The following is an 18,788-nucleotide window of genomic DNA, read 5'->3' as shown; positions in this document are numbered from 1 at the left end:
TTTTGTAGAAGGTAAAATATAGATAAGGGAAGCAACAAACACATTTCTTTTCAGCCCTGTCAAGGAAGCTGATGACCTTCCTGGTGTAAAACATGGTTCCCAGTTCAGACATTTTTTTGTGTACAGATACCGTGTTGCTACTGAGCTCAGCTAAATTAATGTTGAAGTCATGGAAAGAGTTTTTCAACCTGGGAGTGAGAGGTCTTGGCTATATGGGTGGAAATCAGGGATGTTATTTAAGATTCTCAGGCTCGAAGTCTTAGGCATTTGCAGCCCCAGAACATCTTTAATAATAAATGATGCAACAGTCAAGCTACCAGGCCAGAAAAGAGACAGGATGGAAAGCTTAAGTGAGCACGACTTAGGCTAGCATTACAAAGCACGCTGCCATTTTTGCTCAGGTCACTGCCAAGACTACACATGCATTCCTGAGATCCAGGTGACATAGTAAAGATAGTCCCTTTAGACATCCTTATCACTCCTCCTAGTCTTTCTCATTTTATGATTATTAATAAAGATATTCTTTAGCTGATCCCTAACCTAAACCAGTATGAGTTTCCTGAGCTAGAGTCCAGTTCCATTCCAGAGATTTGTTCTCAAAAGTACTGTTCAAATTGCAAGCAAGAAGAACTTTCAAAAGATAAGGCTTGAGGGAGGAAAATGAACATTTCTTGTTCCCATCTGTGGTTGTATTGTGCTACTGTATCAGAGACTTCTGAACATCTTGCTGGTGAAATCAATAGGAATCCTTATTATTCTCTTAAAAAGGACAGAATATCTGAATTCACCCTCTTCCCTTTTCTCCCTCTGCAGCCACTCAAAATACAGTGGAACTTACAGCTGCTTATACTTATTAAAAGTTTTGGTTCAAGAAAAGCCATCCAGCCTTCAATTTCCATGCATCTGACAGACCAAAGCAGAGAGGAAGTAAGAGAAAGATAACTATTAGACAAAGAGTGATTGGAGTCACTAAAAATACTATTTAATCTGACTTCTGACTCCTCATCCATCCCTGTCAACCAGAAATCATTCAGCACTTTACAAGATTAAGGAGAAATTAGTTGGAGTTTCTATTTTTCCATCAAAAGATATCAAAAATCCATTCTGGGATAAGGCAGTAAATATTTTAAAAATAAATATATAACTTAGTTTTCCAATCATAAGTGTTTTTAATGTTGTAAAATGCTGTATTGTGGCATATCTGCTTGGCTACAAAAGTTCCGTTTCAATGGGTAGAATTATTAGACAAGAAGCTTATGCTTATTTATATTCTAATAAGGTCTAAGGTAGGTTTCTTGTTTTCATTGTGCTGCTTTTTTTGGACTAGTAACTCATGCTTAAAGGCAAAGAAAATCTGAAATTCAAGACAATAAATAACAAAAGGAGACAGCATCTCTGTGGAGTGGAAAAAAGGCAAAGTAGTACATAGAAGTAGAACATTTTGACATAATAAAATACATTAAAATAAATCAAGTAAATCTCTACTTTAATTTTAGAAGCTAGAGGTGAGAAGTCTTCAAAAGATTCTGTTTTCTATACCCTGAAAGTATCCTACTAGGTCAGCCCAGTGGTACATCCAAGTCCACTATTCTCCCTCTGGAAGTGGCTGTGGGAAGAACAAACAAGGAAGGATACCATCTGCAGTTGTGTTCTCCTAGCATCCATAACCAGTGGATTAGTACCTCCCTGCCTACTCCCTTCCAGCTAGTTAAACATTTGCTGAGACAAATGTAGCTTAATTCTTTCACAGAATATTTCAGTAATTTTTGGTGTTGCAAACCAGAGACTTTGACTTAAAACTGTTTTCTTGGGGGGGTGGTGGTGTTTTGTTCTTACTTTTATGTTAATTATTTTTTACTGTCATCTGTTTGATACATTATGTAAAACAAAAAAAAAAGGTAGATAGAAGAACAACATGCTGTTATGTTTGATATTATGTTTATGTTAGTTTAACAAACCAGAGAAAATTATTATGACATTCTTTTTTCTCACAAGAGTTCCTACATGTTATTCTACTTTTATTTTTATTACTCATAAGAGACACAAAATATCGACCTAAAATAATGATAGGCTGGAATATACATACACATATAAAATCACCCTCAGATGTTCTGAGGCTTTATGAAGTTAGATTTCTTTTTCTGTTACACAAAAAATGAAAATATAATGTTGACTGTAGTCTACCTTTTTATCCAAAATAATTTGAAGCTCAAATCCTGCTATGTTTACTTCCACAGAAAAGTATCTTCCTTCTCAAGCCACTCTTTTTCATTTTATTGGATCTCTTTTTGTAATAAAATACTAGTAAATGTAACCAGAGATACCAGCATCTCTACCTTTGAAAACAATGAAGTTATGTTTAGAAAATCTTGATAGCTGCATCATATAAATGCAATAGAGGAACTGGAAAGAAGAGGACAGTATCATGGCTTATATTCAAAAGTGTCTCTCAGAATGAAATTTTCTATGAGTTTTTCCAACACCTTTCTAAGTAAAATGGAAAACTAAATGAAAAAGCAACGATTCAGCAAACATTTCACTGTGAAAAAAATAAAAAAACATACAAAAACAACGGCCTTCCCCTTGCTCCCAAAAGAGTAAATGTTCCCAAATACAATATCAAGCCAATATCGAGTTACTGTCAAGCTAATATCAAGTTAATGGAAAGAGGCCTGATAATGCTTTCCACACTTCTGGAATACAAGTCCCCAAAACAGCGATAAAAAATCTGCAGTTACTTGTTAAAACGTTTTCATAAATATTAACTCCCGCTTTGGGTGAGATTCAGATGGCTTAAAGCCACTACGGTTCCTCAGGCCACAAGGCAGAAAAAATCTGTGCAAAGGGGCAGGTGGCAGCTGGACTGACTAAACCTGGGCCTCACTGATCACACTTCTCTGTTGTTGTATTAAACAGCTGCCGTAAGCACATGAGAAAGCATAGGCAGGCCAAAGATCTTTTCAGAAGTGAGAATTTGAAGGCGTAGATGGCTTTATTGCCAGGTAATGACATATGGAGCTTTTTACCTCTAGATAACGGCATGAAATTGCCTGAGGTCAGCAATGACTGAAAATTGTGACGATTAGATGGTTGCTTTGTGGCCTATAGGAAATGAATTGGTGGCCTCATTCCAGTTCTCTATCATAAAACAATTACAGCTAATGCTGATTGACATCTTTGATTGCAACCATGGCTGAGAGGCCAAGGCTGAATGAGCCTTGAAAATGAACTGCCCTTCAACCCAGAAAAGTCAATCCTCCAAGCCAGAGGTGAAGCACATGTTAGACTGAGAAAAATGCACCTCTTTTCACTCACTCTACAGATAGAAAGCTTGTCTCTCCTACTACATGCCAGTGCCTTCACTGCTTCTGCTTAAAACGAAATAGAAAATGCAAGTCCTCTGGGAGGATTTAGGCAAGATTTATTACATATCACTCTTTACTGATTGTATTCCAGAAGCATGCAAGGTTTCAGACAGTGAGGTCCTGTTATGCTAAGTGCTGTGCAGATGCCGTGCCCAACAGTCCCCTCTCTGAATTGCTTGCCATCAAAACAAACAGGACAGATGTGGGAGGCAAGAAGCACCATTACCAGTGTTTGACAGTCAGGGCATGAGGCTTAGTAAGACAATGTAATAAATCTAAGATCACACAGGTAATATGTGGCCGAGAAAAGAGATGAAACAGAGGATTAGGTCAGGGCTATAAAAGTGAGTTAAAGCCAAGTAATTCTGGGTCACACAGATATTTCTTTACACATTTTGCTTGTGGTACCACAGAAGTGAAACTGTGCATGAGTGTCCCTGTGTTTGATGCCATTCTAGCATTAGTGATGCGCAATGGAAATGAGGAAGATTTTGAGACTAAATTTGTATGTAAAAAAAATTAAATTCCTGCCCATTGCTTAAAGTATTTTTGACTGGCTAAATCCTACCCCAGACACACCCAGATCAGAAGATTTTAATTAAGCACCTGTTCTTGAATCTGATAAAAGGTTTCACATGCAGGAAGAAAACCCAAAACTCCTGTTCCCACTGTTTATTTCGCAGCAGAAAGGTCAGTTTGCACTGGTTATGTAAAATATGAGTAGTGGTAAACACATACATTGATTAGCATTTGAAAATGTCATGCTATCAAAACAAGAAGAAAAGAAAAATGGAGTTAGGAGTTAGAGTGATCCTACACAATGTATGGTTAAAATATGCTGCTTTTGAAGTAGTGGGGATTGAGAAAGAACGGAGTTGATGTCTGTGAAGGTGCATGACTCTGTGCAGGCAGCTGTCTTCGACTGAAAATCCAAGGATTCAACCTTCTCACCCCCTTCTGACTCCAGTTATAGTGCATGGGCTGTGGTACTGCTTGTCTTAGACACTGCAGTACAGCTTCAAATCCTAAGAAAAGGTATGCAGCAGCAAAAATTCACAACACGGCTTTTCCAGTGGACTGTACTGAAGCATTTCAAGCATAAGTCTTGAAATAATGTGATGTAAACAAAGAAAGATCAAAGAAACCTAGAGGAAAGCATGCTAATGTTCAGATGAAGCATAAGCAACATCAAGCTGTAATTTACTTAATCCAACTGCCTTTTTCTTTTAAGACAACCAGTGTCTTTCACTGGCCTTAGATTTTGGGAGGTTAAAAACAATGTATTCCTTTATCAGTTGTCCCACTGTACAAATGGGAAAGACTTCTAAACTTTCTGAACTGTTCTTCACAAGTCATTCTGTATTGGATAACTTACTTAAGAGCTGGAACTGTCTCTTCCTTGGCTACATTCACATAATTACAGACAATTTGTTTAGTTCAACTTAAGATGTGAGCACTTATCAGCTGAGATGTAAAAACTAGGCATGTGCATGTTCATAACCCATTTCAGGTGCAAAGTATAATTGGTTAACTTAAATCACCTTTATAATTTATATAATAGATGATCTCAGAAAAGTTATTACTATATAACTAAATACAAACTGAATGAAGAGGGCCCTAGAAATCTTGCCAGGTTAACAGGATGACATGTAACCAGTGATATCTCTTTTTGGTATTGTTATGATGAAAAAATCAAAACATTCCTACCCCTTTCTTACTATGATTCTTACTGCCACTACCTACAGTATTTTAACAGAGGATCAAGTCCAGGATCCCTTTTCTGTGATTCTTCCTACTATTTATGTGCTAGCTGGAGGGACCTTCAATAGTTTTAATCAATGATCACTGATAATAAAAGAGAGAAATAGGAAATCCAGATGGTTATTACACAAATCCAAATAGATGAATGGTATTAGTGCATCATATGAACACCAAAAAGCAGAGAACAAATATTTAAGTTACCATTTTAAAGTGTCATTCTAATAAAATCACAAGGTAAAACCCTCAAGACTTAGACATAATGATATCTGAGAGTCTGGTTAAAAGATGGCATAGATGCAGGAACATCTCAGGATTGACATGAAAAAATATGACTACTTTCAGACAATAATGCACATATCTCAATATGCAAAAAATATATTTTTACAGACTTAAGGGTGAACACCTAACCAGTAAAAAATTCTGTATGAGTCCAACAGATGTTGAACTCAGGCTGTCCCTCATTCTTTTGAAAATTTATAACTAAGGAATCCTAACTCCAACATTTCTCTTTTCTCTGAGTGGATCTTCTTAGAGTGGATATTTCTACAATTTATTTTCATTTAAGGAATTACTAGCTTCATTACACTGTATTACTAAGATACCTGAAAGCTTCTAAATGTATTATCTACAGCTTGAAACAAGTTATCTTACTCTTTCAAAATGTGGGTCAACTGGCATTCTGCATAAAATTATATGAATTGCAAGGAATAAAGATCCTTTAATTTTCCTATTAAGTTCTCATTTACCCCTAGATTATGTAAATCTTTTAAATAGGCCAACACTAAGCATTATTAAAAAACAAGAGAGCTGTATAAAAAATCCACATGTAAAACAAATTTAGCAAATCTGGCTTTTTTTCCTGCTATATATACAAAATGGAAGGAAGTAATGTAACACTTTGTAGGTGAAAAACATATTATAACACAAAGATCCTTTACTTCACTCAAATCTTCATTAAAGAAGGGTACAAAAAGAAGTATTTCTGTTACAGTTGTACCTTATGTATGTTAAAAGGAAAAAAAGTATCGGTGCAGGACTCATTATATAATATACCCACTGACTATTAAGATATACCATGTTATAGACTAGAAATATAATTTTCCTTCTGCATGAACAACTTACTGTGGAATCATTCCAATGTTACCATTATGGCAGTTTATATCTTTGTGTGAGTTAAGAAGTGGAAAATTTGCATAGCAATGAATATCAAATCAAAACATTGCTGAAAGAATTACTGTGGCCATTTCCCGCATGGCTTTGAAGATGCTGAACAATTGATGAAGCTTAATATAAATAAGTACTGTGATAAGTTTCTTACAAGTCGAACTAATGTGCTGATTATATATATATAATATACATATCGTATACTCGACTGCTGATTAATTACGAAACATGTTTCAAAACAACAAATGTAGTTCTGAGATATGAAGCTGTCACAGAATGCATCCCATTGATTGGAACAAATTATGAATTCATCTTATAAATTTTAAAAGTACATAATTCAAAAGACTGCATCAGTAGGCTACCTGGAGTTCACAGCACAAGATGTAATTCATTGCTAACCTTGGCACCTTTTTTGTGGTCTTACGAAAAAGCTTTTTATTTGTTTAAATAGTCCTTCTAATTGAAAGAAATTACTCCATTCTATCTGACTTTGTGTTCCACACACTCCTGGTAAGCTGTAAAAATAAAATAACATTCTGATAAGATTTCAGAAGTTATGATAAACTAGGCTTCCTCTCCTCAAACTTTGTCACACAAGTTTGAAAACCTTGACCAAGCCTTACACAAAATGTATCATGAGATAATATTTCCTGGGTAAGGCATACCTAATAAACAAAACATAGGTATATACAGCACATTTGTTATTGTGACAAAAATGACATGTAGAATAGCAACAGATAATATGTTTTGGCTCATCTTACGGACTTAGATTAATATTGGTCATAAATTTACCAAATCTCTCTAGTTCTGACATCAAAAAAGTATCTTCCAGCTACTTGTTTTGGGATTTCACAGAATGCTATTTCCAGAGATTAGGCTATGGAACATGTTCATGACCTGCAAATGTTTGAATGGTTCTTTTACTAATACACCAGGTTCTGAGAGCTTTTTAGACTGAAGAAGGCTTGCATATGATTTTCTGTTTTGTACGAACAACATACGAACTTGGAAGCTTAGCCTAAACTAAACTTAATGGATGAGAACTCACAAGAAATATCATAAGTTAATTTTCAGGAAAATTCTTATAAAACAATATCCCTGATATTCACACATTCTAATCTGAGACACTGTGGGGAAAAGATCTCTTCTGATTTTTCAGAGTTGTAAGCTTAGTTAGGTGTATACAATTAGCTTAAACAGTAATACATGGCCATTTTTTGTGCAAATTCCCAGGTGAAGGATGGATAAACAACATATTTGCATAAACAAATAGCCAGCTAGTTTTCTACTAGGTCACATGCATGAATAAATACCTTATTTGTGTACACACAATGGCTGTTTGTAGGCCTATTAAATGCATGTTAATGTATGAGTGCAATTGTCCACCTCCAACTTTGAAAATATTGTTAAACTGGCAACAATTTTAATCACAATTTTTACCCAAACTTGAATAGCTTTAGCAGTGTAATCTGCATGTGAATTCAGCTCCTTGTGGCCTACCTCTGCTCCAGAAAGAGGATTTCTTACTCTCCAGTGTTCATAATTAACTAAAAAGTTTTCACCTGTACTGTTTTCTTCTCTCCTCCTGATTTTCAATATTCAAGGAAAATTAGGATCTGTCTTACATTACAACTCAGTAAAAATTGTATTCTGTTTAAGTAGCAAGGTTTTTGTAGCAGGGGGGCTGCAGGGGTAGCCTCTGTGAGGAGAGGCCAGGGCTGCCCATGCTGGACACTGCCAGTTCCAGCAGACTGCAAAGTGGACCCACCCCTGGTCAAAGCTGAGCCCATCAGCCATGCTGATGGTGGTGTCTCTGTGATGATATATTTAAGAAAGGGTAAAAAAACCCTCTGTGCAGCAGCTGTGAGAGAGGAGTGAGAAAACGTGAGAGAAACAGCCTTGCAGACACCAAGGTCAGCAGAGATTCCCCTGCAGCTGCTGGAGAAGACTGTGGTGATGTAGGTTGTCCCCCTGCGGCCCATGGAGGACCATGGTGGAGCAGATATCCACCTGCAGCCCATGGAGGACACCACACCAGAGCAGGTGGATGCCCAAAGGAGGTTGTGACCCCATGGACAGCCTGCGCTGGAGCAGGATCCTGGCAGGAGCTGCAGCCTGTGGGAGACCCTCTCTGGAGCAGTCCGTTCCTGAAGGACTGTGCCCTGTGGAGAGGATCTACACTGGAGCAGTTCTTAAAGGACTGTATCCTGGGGGTAGGCGGGTGGGGGGGCCATGCTGGAGCAGGGGAACAGTGTGAAGAGGAAGGACTGGCAGAGATAAAGTTTTATGGACTGAGCATAACCCCTATTTCCCATCTGGCTGCACTGCTCTGAGGGGAAGGAGATAGAAAAGTTGGGAATGGAGGAGTGAAGTTGAGCCTGGGAAGATAGGGGGGGTGAGGGGATGGTGTTTTTAGTTTTGCCTTTGTTTCTCACTATTCTACTCTATTTTTAATTGGCGATAAATTAAATCAATCTTTCCCAAGTTGAACCTGTTTTGCCTGTGACTGTAATTGGTAAGTGATCTCCCTGCGTTTATCTCAACCTGTGAGTTTTTTCATCTTATTTTCTCCCCCTGCCCTGTTGAGGAGGGGGATTGAGAGGGTGCCTGGGTGGGCATCTGGCATCCAGGCAAGATCAACCCATGGAACCACTGTAGGTTAGCTTTGGGGCAACTACCACCTCTGGAGAAACTCCAGAGGTGTTCCTCCCCAATGTATGAAGCAGCAGTGGAACTAACAGAATCAGAGAGCGGAAAAAATTCCAAAATACAAAGAGAAATCCAACATGCTCGTCTGCTTTGCTAGAGGAAAACTATAGCAGGAAAATAACAGTAAGATTAATGTTCTAATTTCACAATCAGTTACAATGAATCATTGCTTTGTCTTCCAATTGCAAACATGGTCATTACTGTGACAGAGTTGCAACACAAAAAAGATGACAGAGAAAGTCCAAAGTTCACATCATAGCCTAGCTAAACATATCTTCACAAAGTCTGTGGCCAGAATTTCTAACACTGTCATGCATGCATTTGAATGTTTTTGTACATACTGGAACAATGTGTAAAGATGCCCATATAAATACATAAACTATACATATACCATACATAATACACATCTAGTTCCAGTTATGCTTTAATGTAAAGTTAGTTCCACAGCAATGGAAGAGTAGACCATTCTCAAAATACTTCTTTGATCTTTCATTCCTTGAACATACCTCATTAAAGAGAGGAACCTAAAATACTCTACTCTATTAATACCAAAAATATATTACTGTTCATGATGAATGGCTATTTGATATGAGGACTAGCATTATCTTATTGTAGTCTGCTGCTAAGTAGCCCTTCCAATTTAATTGCAGCTGCCTATGAAGTAAAGTAGTTGTCAAGGTCACAAACAGTGTCAGATCCTCGCCTGAAGTTTCTGAAAACATCACTGGAATTTTATTTGAATGACTGAAATATAAATAGCTGAATAAAATATTGTTGTTCAATATCCATCATACATGGTGTCTTATGTATTAATGTCTTACAATGTCTTATAGCCTTGATCTCAACATTCACGATTAAGAATTTGAATGACTGAAATATAAATAGCTGAATAAAATATTGTTGTTCAATATCCATCATACATGGTGTCTTATGTATTAATGTCTTACAATTAATTAAGAATTGATTAAGAAAGGTGCTTAATAATGTTCATAACATATATATTTCCCTGAATTCATAGGTTTCAACCAAAGAATTTGCATCACAATAGTAATAATTACATTATTAGTATTGTTTCTGCTTTTTGCAGAAAGTTAGTTTCACTCACAAAACCTCCTGAATACAGAATTTGTTACAAGATACATGAAATTTCACTTGTCAAACTACAGAGGTTGCAAAGGACATTTAAAGGACATTTTATTGTATGACCATATATTAAATGTCTTCCAGTCTACCTCCTGCCTTTTTTTGAGGAAGAAAGGATGCATATTATTTGACTGACTTGGACAGCTCATCTGAAGCTGCTAAAATATATCAATTCCAATGCTTATTTAGACACTTCTTAAAATACATACTATTTATTTGACAGACCATGAGCTATTGTGCACATCTAGTTTAGGAGCTTTATATCTCAATGTACACTGACTGCTAAATATGTTTTCTTTTCCAGTCTGTAGAGAACTGTCCCTAACTAGCGTAGCACCATCAAGCTGCATCACACTAAGATAGTCTCTTGTTCATTCCCATCTCATCATGGGATGAAGTTCTTGCAATCTCAGATGTGTGCAAGTATATGTTTCTGTCCAATGTCACAGCAGATCAGCCAATAAGAGGAGAAAAGCAAACTCTCATAAAACCAAAACTGTAAAACTATGGAATTGTAAAGACAGAAATTTCAAACTGCCATTTGATTTTGACAAAATCCCCAGACAATCAAGTTATAACCTGAACCTTTGTTATGTACAGAAATGTCCTTGAAAAAGAGTGGGCTTTTTTTAAAGGTGCCTATGGTAGGGTAGAAATCTAACCCAAGTAGGATACTCTGAGAAAAAGAAGATATAAGAAGAGACCTTTATATAAATTTGTATGTATCTATACACATTGCATAGCAAAAGGTTGGGAACTAGAAGGAATTACTCAAATAGTTTGGCACTTCTCTTGACACAGGGATCTGTGCTTTTTTTTCCTCTTTTTTTTCCTCTTTTTTTTTTTTCCTTTTTTCCTTTTCTTTTCCACTTACCTTTTTGTGTGAAGTGATGAACAGTCAGAATGGTTTACAGATTTCAGGAATTCTTGAAAAATATTAAAAGGAGGCTTAGATTCAGGGCATTGATTGTTAACCTGATCAAGATTGGATATTTTCTTCTTTTCAGCTGCACTTTTTTTTGTGACAGTGAAGACTTTACTAAAGAAGTCACAGTGTTACGGGACTTCAGCTCCTCTTATCAGCAACAGGATACTTGTGTTGACATACTCAGGATCTCCCTAAACCTTTCTCCATATCTGTCATTGCTTTGCCTCATCTTTTTGTAAGATCTTCTGTAATGAAACAATTTTGGTAACTTTCCCTAGGAGCTCATTTATTTTTATTAGTGAGCGTGTTGGTGTTAGGTACATTTGGCTTCCTTTGTTGGTCTGCTGAACTTGCTAGAGAATTGAAATTTAATGATTGATAAGGTGATAAAATGACAGATAGAAGGATAAAACCTGAGAGATAAAAGCCGAGTAAGAAAAATAAAGTTCAGAAGTGACTTCGTTTTTAATTGAAACATAAATTTGAGGAACAGAATTATGAGATTTCATTTCAGCAAATGCGTATGGGGTTGAGTTTTAAGAGGCACAAGTGCTGGATATTGACCCATTCTGGGCTGATATGGCCCATTGTGCAAATCTGTATTTAAATAATCGAAGGGCAGTAAAGGCCGAATGGGGTTGACAGTCTATAGTGCAAAGCAGAGGAATGGCGAGTTCCATTATGCACCATTCTGATTGAAGAAAGCACCACCTTATCCATCCCTTTTCATATTAACAGATGATGCTGATCAAGCTGTATGAAATTTATGTTTGTCTGCCCATCAGTTGGGTGGGTCCCCCAATAGAGCAGATAAAAGCAGGTCTGAGCTGTCTTTCTAGCTCTCAGGAAGGCTGGGCTAGAGCCGCACCACTTAATCTGCCTATTTTTCACCCTCAATGCCTGCACTGCACAACAGTCAAGGGCAACTGGTGCGAGGAGACAATCTCCATGTTCAGAGATGACTCCTGGACTTTCTTGTCCACATTCAGCAGTGGGGAGATGGGGACAGTCTTATTACTTGGTCAACATTTTCTTTCCTCAGATTGTGGAGTCCTTCCTTACCCTTCCACTTTTCCATTTTCATTTAATGACTTAATGGATGGTATTAAGGTAGCTTTCTCTTTCTGTCAATCCTCCTTCTCCTGGCCCTTTTTACACCTTTCCATGTCAGCATACTCATCTATTCCCAGTAGGCAGGGATGCCACAGAGGGCACTCTTCACAATCCATTTGCTCACATCATAAGCTATCAGAAGCAGAAAATACTGCTAAAGGACTGAAATGGAGAAGAGGAGGAGAAGAGAACAAAGAGAAGTCCTCCACTTTCCAGTAAGCCAGTATACTAACTAATAGGATCAGTGAAGTGTGATTCCTGTTCCCACAGTGTTTACACAGCAAAAGCAACACCTTCTTTTTCTCACAGGTCTGTTGAAGACTCTTGCCCAGATTTAACTATTTAACCAGATTTTCCCTATCAGAATTAAAAAAAAAAAAAGTAGTAAAATTAATCATTTGACCTCAAATGGAAAGGGAAAAATATTTATAGAAGTTTGTTTTCTTTCAGAAAGCGTTCAGCATTATATAACTAAGGACTCAAAAATCTAAAGATGTGGCTTACAGTGCCTCTAGTTCATGAGACTAACAATACAATGAGAATTAAAAATAAAAATTGCAATGGATTTTAGGTTCATTTTATTTGCCTTCTGATTCTTAAGGATCAATCCTTTAAGTACCTTTTTCTACCACTGCAGATCACAAAATACTTTAGACAAAAATGAATCTTATATTTTCAAGTATTTACGTGGTTTAGGATCCTTGCATTCCAAGAAGATATCAGTCTCTAAATGAAATGAAGAAATCACAAGTTACTTAATAGAATCATTAAAATTCTTTAATTTCAAAAGAAGGAAGAAGTATGTGGGAGGAATAAATCAAAGAGAAACAAAGTTGTAGTAATAGTATTGAGCCTGCTGTCTAAGTTCAAAATATGGCCAGAAAATCACATGAGCAGTCAAAAACTTAATCAACTCATCCCTGAACTCCCAGACATGCTCACTTCTTACTTCAATATTGTAAGTAGACTACTGTAAACAGCCTCAGATTAACTTGGAGTTATCAGTCTATTGCACATCCATAATAACCCTGAAGGAAGGACATGGTATTGTTATCAGTCACTTAAAGCCTCCAGATCTAAAATGTGTATTTGTCTTCAGGCCTTTCCAGAAAGCACAGTGTAGTTAGCTAGTTTGTATATCACATTTAGCTTTGTTGTGAATGGTAAATGCAATGGTTTTATGATATGAACTCATTACCTTTTGGAAGGTTTTTAATTTTTCTTTAATACTCACAGAAATATTCTGAGTTTGCCATGCCTATTAGTATTATATTTAAATTTCTGTTTTGCAGAAACTTTACAAGGTTTACACTATTTGTTGAAAACAGAATAAGATATTCTGAGGTAGGCTTGGGGGAATTGTTTCATAACCATATCATAAAAGCCTAAAAACAGTATTGAAACTTCCTGACAAAACCTTAACCTCTCATGCACTAACAGTTACTGCTATTAAACCAAAGTAAAACTATAGAAAATAACTTTTCCCTGCAAAGAGTCCCCACAAAACAATAAATCTGTAAAAAGCTTCCATGCACTGAAAACAGTGTCTTACAAAAATATCTGAGTTGTGCATTAGGTGGGTAGGGTTGCCCCTGTTCTCCCTCCAGCCCCTAAAAAAGCACTGGGCCTTCATAGGTTACCAAGTGCATAGTGCCACTATGTAGAAGTTGAGGGGGAAATAGGAAGATCTCGATATGGCAGGTAACATTTCCCCCCTGCTTCTTGCACTTTTTTCCAAGTTCATAGCAAAAAAAAAACCAACAACAACAAAAAAAGGATGACGTTTGGAGGGCAAGGTTTTGTAGATCACAGAAAAAAAGGTTTTTGGACGTCATGACAGCCCTTTGATTAGCAAACATTTTTCATTGGCTAGTAATGTAATTTAAGACTTTCGAGAAAGGATTCCTACCACAAGCTGTTTGTAAAACTCTCAATTTTCTGCCCATTTATCCAGCCAGCAGAGTAGCATGCAAAGCTACACAGTTGGAAACATGGTTTATCCTTTGATGCAAACAGTGAAAAATTTGAACCCTTACTGAGATGACAAATGTAATCGTGTTTTAAATACACTTAGTTTTTACAGTACAGACTACAAAAGACTTCTACAAATGAGGGACAGCAGAAAGAAAGCGTAATACTTTCTGCAAGGCAAAATAAGAATTCTGTTTCTTTTGCCTTTTGTGTTCCACATACCACTCCCAAAGCTTAGAAGTATAATTGACAGTGTTATCACTGTTCTCTTCTTTTTAATAGCTGACCCTTCAATTAAATACTACAAACAATTTCTTTAAAAAATGGATAAAAACCTGGGTCTTAAGGAGATAAATATTAGTGAAGCCTAAACAATCCTAATCCAACAGTGACTCCAACTCTGCATGAGTATCATCAGAATAAAGCTACCATGACAAGTACAGGCCTATGAGAAGAGTATTTTATCAGGCTGTAGGTTTCTATAGGAAAGTAATGTGAAGCTGGAAACACAATCCAGTATAACATGCCATTTTAAACACATTTCTTTTTTTATCACTATACATCAGCATTAAAATTCCCCAATTCTGTATCTCAAAGTTGAGCTGCAACATTGTGTTTTTGAAACTGTTAGTCATCTTATTTCAGTCATTGGTCCACTCTTTTTTCATTTCTTTTCTGAGTTTTTCAAGATTAAAAAGCAGAGTCTTTTACGCCGGTAAAAATATTTAAAACAAACCTATTCCTTAAATCACTAATTTTGAATTCAGAGGACAATTCAGTTGCAGCACTAAATAGCCAATAAAACGTACTTTTCCCACCTGTTACAAAAATAATTTTGTTGCAAATTTTTTTTTTGAAACAGGCAGAGCACAATGGTAGTGCACCTCTGATATAAATACAGATAAACCTGACCTGCATCTATCTGAGTGTACTCCAAAACCAGAAGTCTGGGAAAATGAATGTAAAGATAGCTTTTATGCACTTATGTCTAAGCTGACTTTTACCAATGAGATCATGTCTGGAAGTTGCACAGTAAAGATCACAAGGTACAGTGTCACCGTACATTGCTCTACTGTTTCCTGACCCAAACTGTGTATTTGTATGGTTCAACTCACATCAGCATAAGCTTGGAATTTGTGCATCAGTATCTACTGCTGCCCCAGACATACCCCAAGACAGTTTTGAATACAGTCTTGATAAATAAAATATCACTCCTTATTCTTTACCAAGCCAAAAAGCAAAACATGAACATGAGCACCCTTAAACAGCCATAAGCATGAGGCTTATATAACAGCAAATTGAGTCTCAATTCAGCAGTTTAGTTCTTTGCCAGAGTGCCATATTACTGTATAGTTTCTAAGATTTTGGCTTGAAAAGAGAAAAGTTACAACAACAAACAGAAAAAAGAAACAAACCAAAACTGTTCACCCTCTCCTCCCTCTCTTGTGAAACATCAGTCAAAATCAGACAAGATAGACCTATTTCTGGTAATGTTTAAAAGTGTTCATAACACATTGCTTTATGTTAGACTGATTGGTTTCTACAGATTGCTCTAAGGAATGAGATAGGTTGTTTAGACACCAAAACAGGAGTCTTAGTTGAAGATGAAAGGGAATTCTCAGGATCTAATAATAAAACAAAATATGCTAAAATAGCCTTGAAATAAACATGCACTCAGGTTCAAACTATGTACAGGTAACAGTCTTTTAATATAATAACTTACATAGTAGCCACTAAATTTCTCTGTTAGCTTAATTATTTACATTTTTTCCATTGCTTTCACACTGGTGCAATGCTACTGGGTGTAGCAGAGATTCTTCTTATTAACACAATATGAGGGAAATAAGTCAGTTTCCTTTTGCTAAAAACATGTTTTCTTTACAGAAAACAACTTACTGCACAAAATAAAGAGTGGCTTAGAATTGAAATTGCAATGGTCATTTGCATTTGTGCTTGTGGAATACAGATTTTTTTTGGCAGTTAGGACTGTGCAAATGTTCTAGACTAATAAGCTGAAACAAGCATCTGCTTTAACACAATTCAGTGCAATGTTCTTTGTGTTTCTCTTCTGTTTGGAGATACATGACAACTACCACTCTGAGATGATAATTAAGAGGAAACCCTATTAGAAAGAATCAGTGATGTATGATTCTATAAACACCTGCAATTAAAATAAGCTTGGAAACTGTCAATAAAAAAACTGATTTCAATAAACTTACCTGTTTAACACTTTTAAAAGTCCAATACTTCCTCTTTACCATACAAATCTTTTAGCCACTGGGTGAAGTCAAAATAGAGCACCTGGTCATGATAATCCCAACCTGTCATGGGCAACAGCATCTCTCATGGCACCACACTCAGAATGCTTGAAATGACCCTGGAAGACACAGGTATTCTTACATTTTTATTGAAACATACTCAACCATGTCCTAGGATGAGGAAACATGAGCCCTTAATCGATTAATACATTACAAAGGAGTGAGTACGAAGTCATAAGTATCACCTGGTAAACATCAAGACCAGAGACTGTGAAGCTCACGTTCCAGAGAATCTGTTTTTGGTGAGTATATGCAGCTCTGTTGTACTTATTGACCCATTAAAACTGTCAGGATTAAAAAAACAGTATTTATCTTTTTAAAAAATTGCAGCTTTTCATATATAGACTTGTAAGTCCTTTTTCATATGAATTTCAAAAGGAAGATCACATTCTGAACCAAAACGAATCTTATCTGAGAAAGGTCATGGAAAGGATTCAGTAAAAATATAGTTAGTTGTTCCATGAGAGCTTTGCTGAGTACCATTTCTTGCAGTATCTTTAACAGAAAATGCAACCTGTAAATGGATGCAATGCAAACCCACACCAATCACATGCTCTTCGTTTTACTAAGAAAAAGCAAACAGACAAGTAAAGTATTCAGGTGGCATATTTCAACATAGTTTTAATGCAGCCAGGGAAATTTACAGTTTTATCTAGTACTCTGCTTCTTTATTGTTTTAAGTTTCCTTGAGAAAATTTCCTACCATTTATAAGTACCTGCTAGTAATTCAAGTGAATACTTTTGTTACAATGTCTAAACGTGTTTTTTTCAGACTTTAAACTACAGTGCATCGACCTCCTTCACTAAAAAGATGATTAATTTAGGTGTGCTGAATTTACTTAATAAAGATATTTTTCTCATCTTTGTTCTCTGTCACTGAAATCTTCAGGCCAATGCACAGACATCATGGGGAATGCCAGATGGCATCCAGATCATGGTCAGTTCATCCTGAAGATACACTGATCTGGGCTTTCCTTAGGAGTCCTTACTTCTTGTTTCAGTCCCTGTTGAAATTTAAAGAGTGACTGAGCAGTACTCCTAAATATCTCCAAAATTCTGGATGTTCCCTACCTTCCCCACTGATAGGAATGTCTCCTTCTCAAGTGTTGCATATGTTTTTTAATAGAGAGAAGGAAAATGTGTGCACAGAGGTAAGTGCTAGTGCATACGTGTGTATGCAAGATAAAAAAAAATATTCTATCCAAATTCAGAAATATCCTAAGTAAAAAGCCAGTAGATTTCTTCTCTAACTTTGCAAAGTATTTCACTACTGGGTTAACATAGAATATGACTTCTCAAAAAATCAAATTTGTTAGACTGCAACAACTGAGCTAAAACCAGTGGGTCAAAAGACAAACTGCTATTCAACCTCCACCAATCATTAGCAGTTTTTTCTAAAAGTTACACAAACAGAAGGTATTTCTAAAATAGGGATAAGATTGTACTTAGCCCAGTTTTAAAGTGAGAGTTCAGTGCATCTGAGGCATGATGCATCACCATGAAAAACAAAGTTTCCAAGTGTACAAAATTTATCATATCTTCCATGACGTCAAATCGGAGAGCAACTATGTCCAGAATTTTAGGAATGTACCTGACTAAATGATCAGGAATCACAGTTCTGATCTCTCATCATACACCAGGTCAGACGAATGTAGGAAATGTGAAAGGTTGGTGGAATGTACTTTGAAAATCAACTGAATATCTTGTATTGAGATATTAATGGATCTTTTTCATCTAATCCAGTATGTGCAGATTGTCACTGATTGATGTATGGTTTTCCATGATCAGACACAGAACTGAATTTTAGTGAGACAGAGGAAGGAACACACTAATACGTCTCAGAATAAATCTACTACTGAACTCAAAATACATGGGTAAGGGTGCTTTTTCTTTGGTTGTGATTTCCATAGTGCCATCTTTGATGGGGCAGCAAGAAAGTTTTTCCTAGAAATGTAATATTATAGACACATAAAGGAGTCAAAACAAGAAGTAAAGCTTTCATGAATATCTTCCAGAAAGACAATGGAAAAGTTTTATTCAATTCTTGTCGTAAAATTCTCAGAATATGTCAGGCTGTGTACGGCCAAAGTTAAATACTCCAGATATTCCTCTAAATTTGCATGATAGTTTTGCACTTTACAGTGTAAAGAGAGCAATCAGCTAAGATTTCAGATTTGGATGCATCAGGATTTGTATGACCAAGCTGAAACAACTTTGACCTTTAATGCAACTGAGAAAGACAGAAGGTAATAGGATCAAGGGATAAATCAGCTGGATAAAGGTCAAGATCTCCAGAAACTAGATGTTGTTAATAAC

This window comes from Pygoscelis adeliae, unplaced genomic scaffold, assembly GCF_000699105.1.
Source record: "Pygoscelis adeliae isolate BGI_AS28 unplaced genomic scaffold, ASM69910v1 Scaffold127, whole genome shotgun sequence".
In the NCBI taxonomy this organism is placed as follows: domain Eukaryota; kingdom Metazoa; phylum Chordata; class Aves; order Sphenisciformes; family Spheniscidae; genus Pygoscelis; species Pygoscelis adeliae.
The sequence above is the reverse complement of the archived record's forward strand: the minus strand, read 5'-3'. Positions refer to the sequence as shown.